Source organism: Mauremys mutica, chromosome 6 (genome assembly GCF_020497125.1).
Source record: "Mauremys mutica isolate MM-2020 ecotype Southern chromosome 6, ASM2049712v1, whole genome shotgun sequence".
NCBI classification, from domain to species: domain Eukaryota; kingdom Metazoa; phylum Chordata; order Testudines; family Geoemydidae; genus Mauremys; species Mauremys mutica.
Window position 1 is genome coordinate 117,221,137 of NC_059077.1, and position 9,554 is coordinate 117,230,690.

Here is a 9,554-nt window from a genome sequence, read left to right on the forward strand (position 1 = left end):
TTTTATTACTGCTAACTTCAGGATCATAACCTACACACAAATGTGCCAAGCAGCTATGGTGACAGTTTTCCTGTCTATGTACTTGTAATGGGGTATCCTATCAGTCTGGTATCAAGGAGACTCTACATATGGGGTCACTCAAGAAGAGGTAAGTTACAAAACTTCTCGTTCAGTGGAGTTGCTTTGCAGTCATCCAAGACCAGGCAGGAAAGAGTTAAAAGGCCAGGCAGTTCAGCCCATCAACACTCATCAGCCAAGCTGGATGGACCTGTCCTTTAAACTAGACTGGGAGCATGGTAAAGGCAGATATGGATAGTGACTTTAAGGTCAGAAGGAGAATGTGCTGGTTCAGACTAAGAATGGGTTTCCTCAGGCTGACTGGCTTTTGCAGTGTGGAGAGGGGAAACATTTTCAGTTTTGACCAGCTTTTCCATTACAAATACAAGGTAAAGTCCAATTTTATTATGAGCCCCTGTGATTCCCCCCCACCCCCATCATATCTGGTGCTCTTTTTATATTGTCTTCTTACTGCCTTAGTTTTTGCAGCATGTCACGGAGTCCCCGGGCGATGCTCTGGACCTGCTCCCCACAAAGCCAGTCAGCACTTTGGGGCGCCTCCTCTCCCTTGCAGCAGACTGTCTTCAGGGCAAGTAGCTCACATGGCTCCACCTTCCTGGGTCTGACCTTGGAGCATTCAGCATATGCCCCTCCGTGCGCTTCCCGCAACAAGTCCACCCTGGCGGGGTCCTGGGGAAGCCAGGGGGTCCTGCACCCCCCCCTATTTTGCAGTCAGACATGACTCTTAGCCAGCCAGTAAAACAGAGGTTTATTAGATGGCAGGAACATGGTTGTTGCCAGGAGACCGAGTGTTGGCCATTTATGCACACTGGAGACTTAAGAAATGCATAGGGGAAACTGAGGCACCCACACAGTATTCAGAGGAAACATTAAGAACATTCCCACTTTGTCACACAGCAAAGTGATCATATGAGAATTGTTTTTTTGTTTGCTTTTTAAAAAATAAAATAAAGCTTCCAGCCCTCATGGTTAAGGAGAAAAGTTTGAAAAATGTGAATCTTCAAAAAATTTAAAAAAATGTATTTGACTTAAAAAACATAATCTTAAGGGGGCTTCCCCATAACTTTTGAATGAGTGTTGTTAGAAATAGTGAGTCTTAATACATTTTAATTTGAATAAAGATACTGTCAGTAATTAAACATGCTGGAATCTATGATGTTAACATTCCAGGATATGGCCTCAGAGGAATTAATAATAGGTTAAAAGGAGTGTAAAGCTGTACCATTGGGTAGGAAGGTATTTTCCATCTCAGATCCTGAACTCCTCACATTCAGAGCCATTATATTAACTATATGGAAATGGCTTTTAGGCACACATTTTTTGTTAATGTATAGATGTCAACTACTTAGACTCCTTCTAGTGGTCTTAGTCTAGTTCACGGCAGCAGCAGAGAAGAGGTTAGGTTTCTTTGGCCTGAGTCTCTTCTTTCTTGCATTAATTGGAGCTACTCATGATGTATATCAATGTAAGCAACAGGAGAATTGGACTTCTGAACTGTGCTGATGGCTTCTTCTAGCAGTTCCTCCATGGGGTAGATTTTGCTGACCAGGCCTGCTTCTTTGGCTTCCTGAGCAGAGATCCTGTCTCCAGTGAGGACCATTTCCATTGCCAGGGACTTGCCCACTGCTCTCATGAATCTCTGAGTCCTGCCATCTCCTAGAATGGTTCCCAACAAGATTTCAGGTTGCCCAGACTGCGCTTTCTCGCCAGCATAGATCTCACATCACACATCATGGACAGCTCACAGCCACTGCCCAGAGCATATCCATTCACAGCTGCTATGACCGGCTTCCTGTCCAGAGAGAGACTGTTCCAGTGTGCAAGGAAATTGCCACCGTAACATTCCTGGAAGGTTCTGGTCTGCATCTCCTTTATATCTGCTCCAGCTGCGAAGGCTTTATCGCTGCTGGTGATGACGATGGCTCCCACATGTGGGTCCTTCTCGAAGGAGTCTAGGGCCTGGTTCATCTCGTTCATCAGGCCATCGCAGAGGGCACTCAAGGACTTGGGCTGGTTCAGCTGGATCACGCTTCGCCCCCTGCTTTTCCACCGCGAGGTACTGGAACTGAGTGCCTGCTGAGCAGAGCTAAGCTGGGGCTCACAGCAGCAGGTGGGCTGGGGCCCGGGCAGGGCGGAGCAGTGCGCAGAGCGGGACAGCCATGGCGGAGCTGAGCCATGGGCTCTGGGTCATTCTTGCTAGGCAGATTAAGCACTCCACATCCAGAAGCTTCTGGAATTGAGTGCAGAGTTAAATTACAAGCATTAAAAAAAGAAATGGGATAAGCACTATCTCCAGCTCATTTTCTTGCAAATATTCTCAATACTCAGTACCAGGGTCAAACCTTAAATGCTGAAGAAGAGGAGTTGGCTATGACATGGACATCCAGCAATCATCACTCCATAATGCCAACTATAATAGACTTCAGAGCTAAGGGTGAACCATTCAAGAAATATATGTTTGCTGATGATGTTGTAAAGAAAATCACACCAGTGAACTGGTGGAAGTCACTTAAGCACTTGGATTCAGAGACTGTTGAAGTAATGATCTCACTTTTAACAGCAGTAGCTTCTTCTGCCAGTGTAGAAAGAATATTTTCTTCCTTTGGACTAATTCATTCCAAATTGAGAAATGTTTGGGACCTGAAAAAGCAGGAAAGCTTGTTTTTCTTTTTCAGGTTATGAACAAACAGGAAAATGAAGGTGAAGACAACTGAGTTAGTTGCAGAAGCCAGTATTTTAAGTTTCTCATGTTGACCTGGCTGATAGTCAATTTAATTTTTTTAAAAAAATATTTAATTTAACTATTTTAGTTAAAAACAGTTTTAACAAAAACAAACCTGATTTTAAAAAACTTGAATGTTTAACTAAATTCAAAAATTCATATGCTTGTTTTGTTAAAATATTATATGTTTGCTATTGAAGAAAAAAATCCAGAATACATAACGTTGTTTTAGTTAAATAAAACAATTTAAATGTTTGACTGGTGATGTTCTCCTCCTAATACAGCATGGCAAGAAAATCCTCCAAATATTAATAATTAACCTATTGAATTGGAGACAGTTCACCTCCCAATGACTTCATAAATATCTTCTTCAATTACCTTTCTTAAATGAAATAACCAAACAATTATTCATTTTCTGATATATCTGTAAAACTAATCTGAAAAGTGTTAGTGTTTTATTTTGAAAAATATATAGTGTGTACCTTTTTAAAAATGAAACTCACATCTATCTCTGAGTTGTGAAGAATATATATTAAGCTTATAACAACCAACAAGAATGCACTTTATGTAGAAATCCATGATTAAATCGAGTCTTCCTGACTAGCGATTTAAATCAAATCAACCCTGGTTTATATCCACTGAAAAGTACTTCTCACTGGTGTGGGATACTCTTGCCTAGGTCTGTGGATTGGATTCTCAGCTGGAGTAACTTGGCATAGCTCTACTGACTTCAGTGGATCCTGACATCTGAGGATCTGGCCCTGTCCACCAACGTACCTCGGGCATGATTTTGTGCACTCTTTATAAGAGAGATTGTGGCTCTCCAAACTATAGGCTGTATACTCCCCTCAACACACGGAGGCCACTGTCACTGATGTGATGGAGTTTTACTATTAATCAAGCTCTGGAGAAAATCCAAAATTTACAAGAAATTTACTCATCTCTCATTCTTAGGATCCTTATACCTGCTTCCTCCCTTCTACTCAAGTGCAAGGCCTAGGCAAAATCCATCACTCTGGGTGTAACACACCAGTCAAGTGAGCAGCTTGTCTGAAAAGCGCCAAAGGTGGTTATTATTATTAACATAGTGGGAAATGGCTATTTCCAGCCCTGTTAAGAGTGAGGGGAAGGAGAAGGAGATGTTCCAGCCAGGAGCTGGCAAGGAGGAGGCGAAGGTGCCAGGAAGTTCTGTGTCAGTTGATGATCAATGTGTGTGAGGCAGAGATGGGGACAGGCCCTGGGACAGAAGCCAAGTACCAGGGAGAATGAGTAGCTCCCAGCACAAGGGGTAGAGAGAATCTCTGACTGGGTATGACTGCTCAGAGCTCCAGTATGAAACTGCAGAAAACCCTGAGAGTCTCTGGATTAAATTTAGAAGTATGAACAACAAGGGTAATGTCGTGGTGGGAGTCTGCTACAGACCACCGGACCAGGGGGATGAGGTGGACGAGGCTTTCTTCCAGCAACTAACAGAAGTTGCTAGATCACAGGCCCTGGTTCTCATGGGTGACTTTAATCACCCCGATATCTGCTGGGAGAGCAATACAGCGGTGCACAGACAATCCAGGAAGTTTCTGGAAAGTGTAGGGGACAATTTCCTGGTGCAAGTGCTGGAGGAACCAATTAGGGGAAAAGCTCTTCTTGACCTGCTGCTCACGAACAGGGAAGAAATAGTAGAGGAAGCAATAGTGGATGGGAACCTGGGAGGCAGTGACCATGATATGGTCGAGTTCAGGATCCTGACACAAGGAAAAAAGGAAAGCAGTAGAACAGAGACCCTGGACTTCAGAAAAGCAGACTTCGACTCCCTCAGGGAACTGATGGGCAAGGTCCCCTGGGAGAATAACATGACGGGGAAAGGAGTCGAGGAAAGCTGGCTGTATTTTAAAGAATCCTTATTGAGGTTGCAGGAACAAACCATCCCGATGTGTAGGAAGAAAAGTAAATATGGCAGGCGACCAGCTTGGCTTAACAGTGAAATCCTTGCTCGTCTTAAACACAAAAAAACAGCTTACAAGAAGTGGAAGATTGGACAAATAACCAGGGAGGAGTATAAAAGTATTGCTCAGGCATGCAGGAGTGAAATTAGGAAGGCCAAATCACACTTGGAGTTGCAGCTAGCCGGAGATGTTAGGAGTAACAAGAAGGGTCTCTTCAGGTATGTTAGCAACAAGAAGAAAGTCAAGGAAAGTGTGGGCCCCTTTCTGAATGAGGGAGGGAACCTAGTGACAGAGGATGTGGAGAAAGCTAGTGTACTCAATGCTTTTTTTGCCTCTGTCTTCACAGACAAGGTCAGCTCCCAGACAGCTGCACTCTGCAGCACGGTATGGGGAGGAGGTGACCAGCTCTCTGTGGAGAAAGAAGTAGTTCGGGACTATTTAGAAAAGCTGGATGAGGACAAGTCCAAGGGGCCGGATGCACTGCATCCGAGGGTGCTAAAGGAGTTGGCCGATGAGATTGCAGAGCCATTGGCCATTATCTTTGAAAAATCATGGCGATCGGGGGATGTCCCGGATGACTGGAAAGAAGCTAATGTAGTGCCCATCTTTAAAAAAGGGAAGAAGGAAGATCCAGGGAACTACAGGCCAGTCAGTCTCACCTCAGTCCCTGGAAAAATCATGGAACAGGTCCTCAAGGAATCAATTCTGAACCACTTAAAGGAGGGGAAAGTGATCAGGAACAGTCAGCATGGATTCACCAAGGGCAAGTCATGCCTGACTAACCTAATTGCCTTCTATGATGAGATAACCAGCTCTGTGGATGAGGGGAAAGCAGTGGATGTGCTATTTCTGGACTTTAGCAAAGCTTTTGATACAGTCTCCCACAGTATTCTTGCCAGCAAGTTAAAGAAGTCTGGGCTGGATGAATGGACGGTAAGGTGGATAGAAAACTGGCTAGATGGTCGGGCTCAACGGGTAGTGATCAATGGTTCCATGTCTAGTTGGCAGCCGGTATCAAGTGGAGTGCCCCAAGGGTCGGTGCTGGGGCCGGTTTTGTTCAATATCTTCATTAACGATCTGGAGGATGGTGTGGACTGCACCCTTAGCAAGTTTGCAGATGACACTAAACTGGGAGGAGTGGTTGATACGCTGGAGGGTAGGGATAGGATACAGAGGGACCTAGACAAATTAGAGGATTGGGCCAAAAGAAATATGATGAGGTTCGACAAGGACAAGTGCAGAGTCCTGCACTTAGGATGGCAGAATCCCATGCACTTCTACAGACTAGGGACCGAATGGCTGGGCAGCAGTTCTGCAGAAAAGGACCTAGGGGTTACGGTGGACGAAAAGCTGAATATGAGTCAACAGTGTGCCCTTGTTGCCAAGAAGGCTAATGGCATTTTGGGTTGTATAAGTAGGGGCATTTCCAGCAGATTGAGGAATGTGATCATTCCCCTCTATTCAGCACTGGTGAGGCCTCATTTGGAGTACTGTGTCCAGTTTTGGGCCCCACACTACAAGAAGGATGTGGATAAATTGGAGAGAGTCCAGCGGAGGGCAACAAAAATGATTAGGGGGCTGGAGCACATGACTTATGAGGAGAGGCTGAGGGAACTGAGATTGTTTAGCCTGCAGAAGAGAAGAATGAGGGGGGATTTGATAGTTGCTTTCAACTACCTGAAAGGGGGTTCCAAAGAGGATGGATCTAGACTGTTCTCAGTGGTAGCAGATGACAGAACAAGGAGTAATGGTCTCAAGTTGCAGAGGGGGAGGTTTAGGTTGGACATTAGGAAAAACTTTTTCACTAGTAGGGTGGTGAAGCACTGGAATGGGTTCCCTAGGGAGGTGGTGGAATCTCCTTCCTTAGAGGTTTTTAAGGTCAGGCTTGACAAAGCCCTGGCTGGGATGATTTAGTTGGGTTTGGTCCTGCTTTGAGCAGGGGGTTGGACTAGAGGTCCCTTCCAACTCCTGAGGTCCCTTCCAACCCTGAGATTCTATGATTCTATGATACTTCCCTCTACCCCAGTGTTTCTCAAACTGGGGTCACCGCTTCTTTAGGGGCGGGCCAGGCCGGTTTGTTTACCTGCCCCATCTGCAGGTCTGGCCGATTGCGGCTCCCACTGGCTGTGGATCGCCGCTGTGGGCCAATGGGAGCTGCTGCAAGCGGCGGCCAGTATGTCCCTTGGCCCACGCTGCTTCCAGCAGCTCCCATTGGCCCGGAGCAGCAAACCGCGGCCAGTGGGAGCTGTGATCGGCTGGACCTGTGGACAGGGCTGGTAAACAAACCGGCCCGGCCCGCCAGGGGCTTTCCCTAAACAAGCGGCAGCCCCAGTTTGAGAAACACTGCTCTCCCCTGCTGTGACACTGGCTCTAGCTGATAGACAGTGTTTTGTGGGAGGAGCAGGAGAGAGGGTCTCTCTTCAGTTTGGTAGCTGGGCACAGAGAAGCATTTGGCCAGTGAGAGGCAGCTAGAGGTTGTCTTTCCATTGGAGGCTGCCTCCTCCGCCTGCAGAGTTCAGCAGCTCTGTGGGAATAATGAGGCTACCAAGATAGGCTACCACCTCTGCCCCCCACCGGGCTCAGGGAGGCCCTTTCCTGCAGCTGGTGAGGGATGGGGGAACCTCATTCTGTTAATGAAACAGAGGCTTCCCCACACCTGGTCCTCTGATTGTAGCTGGAGTCTTCCATTTGTCCTTCTTCTCTCTGCACCGCCACCACCAGCTTTCTGGCAGAATCTTATTTTTAATCTTCTGTGCTTCTGGCTGGACAGCTGCAATCCAGCAGCCACAACAGCATCTCCTAGCTCCCTGGAGAGCAGTGCTCTCCACAGGAAAATAGGGCACGTGGCTGCAAAGGAAAGTGAATCCTGTTGTGGTGAAGAGCAGCCTAACAAGTACTGGAGGGGGAAATTGTTCTTGTGTGCTGGGGAGGTGGAGCATGACCTCTAGGAAGAGGGAGAACATTGTTTTTAGGGGGGATTTATTCTGTGAGGGAGGGGCTTGCTATTTGGTCAAGAGGATTGATTCCATAGGCAGGAGTCTGACTACTGTGAGAGGGGTGTTGAATTTTGTGAGGTAAAGAGTCTCCAAAGTCTCAAAAAAAAAAAAAGAGCAAACTGACTGTAGCTTAAGGTACATGAATTGTAGGCATGGCATGTGAGGGGAGTTGTGGCTTGGCTTGGGGGAGCCATTAAGTAATTCAAAACAAGTCTCTTCCCTGAAGGGCTGTGTATCTAAAAGTTTGTTTCAGCATGCAGAAGAAGAGACCTCTAAGTAGGCAGACACATGACAGTGGGGAAAACACCAAAGACAGACATGGGGGAGATAGCAACGAACTTGCAAATATTAAGGCTTAAGCTTTAAGATGGAACAATGTAGGTAGGTGGGCTTCCCCCTCTGGACATCAGTAGTTTGTCATGAGGAAGCAGGCACCTACAACTCCCACCTCAGAGGATGAGGAGCTCGCTGGGAGGCTGCTCTGCCCATCCCACTGAAAGCTCCTTTATTCTGCAGGATGATAGTCTGTCCTCTCGCCTTGTGGAGCTCCTCAGTTCTGAGGGTAGATGGGGATTCCTGCCATCAGCTACAGAAAGCAGAGAAGCTTCTTTGTTGTGCAGAGATCCATGGCAATGGGTACTTCAGCCTGGTCCCAGCTGGAAGGCAGAACCAGACCTGTTAGACACTGGCAGCAGGGGAATGTCCTACCTCCCTGAAGTGCCTGTCGGTTCCATTCTGCCAACCCAGCAGCAGGTCGGCGCAACCAGACTGCCCTGCTGTTTGAGCTCTTTTTGAGGAAAATCCCAAAGCAGCATTCCAAAGTTCTGTCTCACAACTCAGCTAATATTTTGGCTCTCCAATTCCTAGCCATTTCTCAGGGCTGTGTTCTGCTTTTTTCGGGGAAGGGGTTGGCACTCTTGGGGAGCTTTTTAGCACACTTCTGCATCCCTTTCTCAAATGCTGCGGTGGCTGTTGTCCATGAAAACTTCAGGGAGAAAGGTAGGCTCAGGGAGCGTCTCTTTGGACAGCTGGGCCTTTGCTATTGGAAGAATGTGGCTTGCCCCTCAGTAGCCTGGAATAGGCAAGGATTGCAATGGCATACTCTAGAGGCCAGAAAAAGAGGCAGGCGGGATTGAAAAAGCCAGTACAGAATCCCAGTTGCACCCACTTTCCTTTCTCCATATGGAGCGTGACAACAGAAGGGCAGCGTGCCAAATGGAAGATCGTGTCTAAGGGCTTGTCTACACAGTGAGGTAATGCGCTCTATGGGGGTATGATTTCTAAGAAAGCACCAACATGTTGAGCATTAATTGGTCTGTAGACCCTGCTGGTGAGCACTAAAGGTTCCGTAATTTGCTTTAATATACTGCTGTTTCAACCAGCCTTAATTAAAGTGCACCAGCACCGTATACATGGACAAATAATGCACAACATGTTGTGCTTTACAAATCAGACCCCCATAGAGTGCATTACCCCACTATGCACACAAGCCCACGTCTGCAGCCACCACTCCAAAAAAATTAATTTTGGAAAAAAGTGTCAATAGCTTGTTCATTTTTTTAAAAACACTTTCTATTCAGTTCTACCAGTGACAGACTGGTCTGGTTCTCTTCCAAAACTCCAATCACACTGAACTACTCCATCGTATTGAATGTGTGAGATTACTGTTTGAAAGAAGGAAAGCAACAGAAATCAGTGGAAGAACTTGAATACAGTTTAGTGACCTTTCCACTAGGGATACTGTAATAATCAGTGTAGCCCACACCTCCACCAATAGGTAGTGCTGTATCTTTACATTGTGTTGAAATTGTGTGGCTG

The 9,554-nt window shown here is 46.4% G+C and overlaps 1 pseudogene; it reads right to left on the reverse strand.

Moving 5' to 3' along the window:
• Positions 1-1,522: 1,522 nt before the first annotated feature.
• LOC123372258 lies at positions 1,523-3,586 on the reverse strand (annotated as a pseudogene).
• Between the last annotated feature and the right edge of the window lie 5,968 nt (positions 3,587-9,554).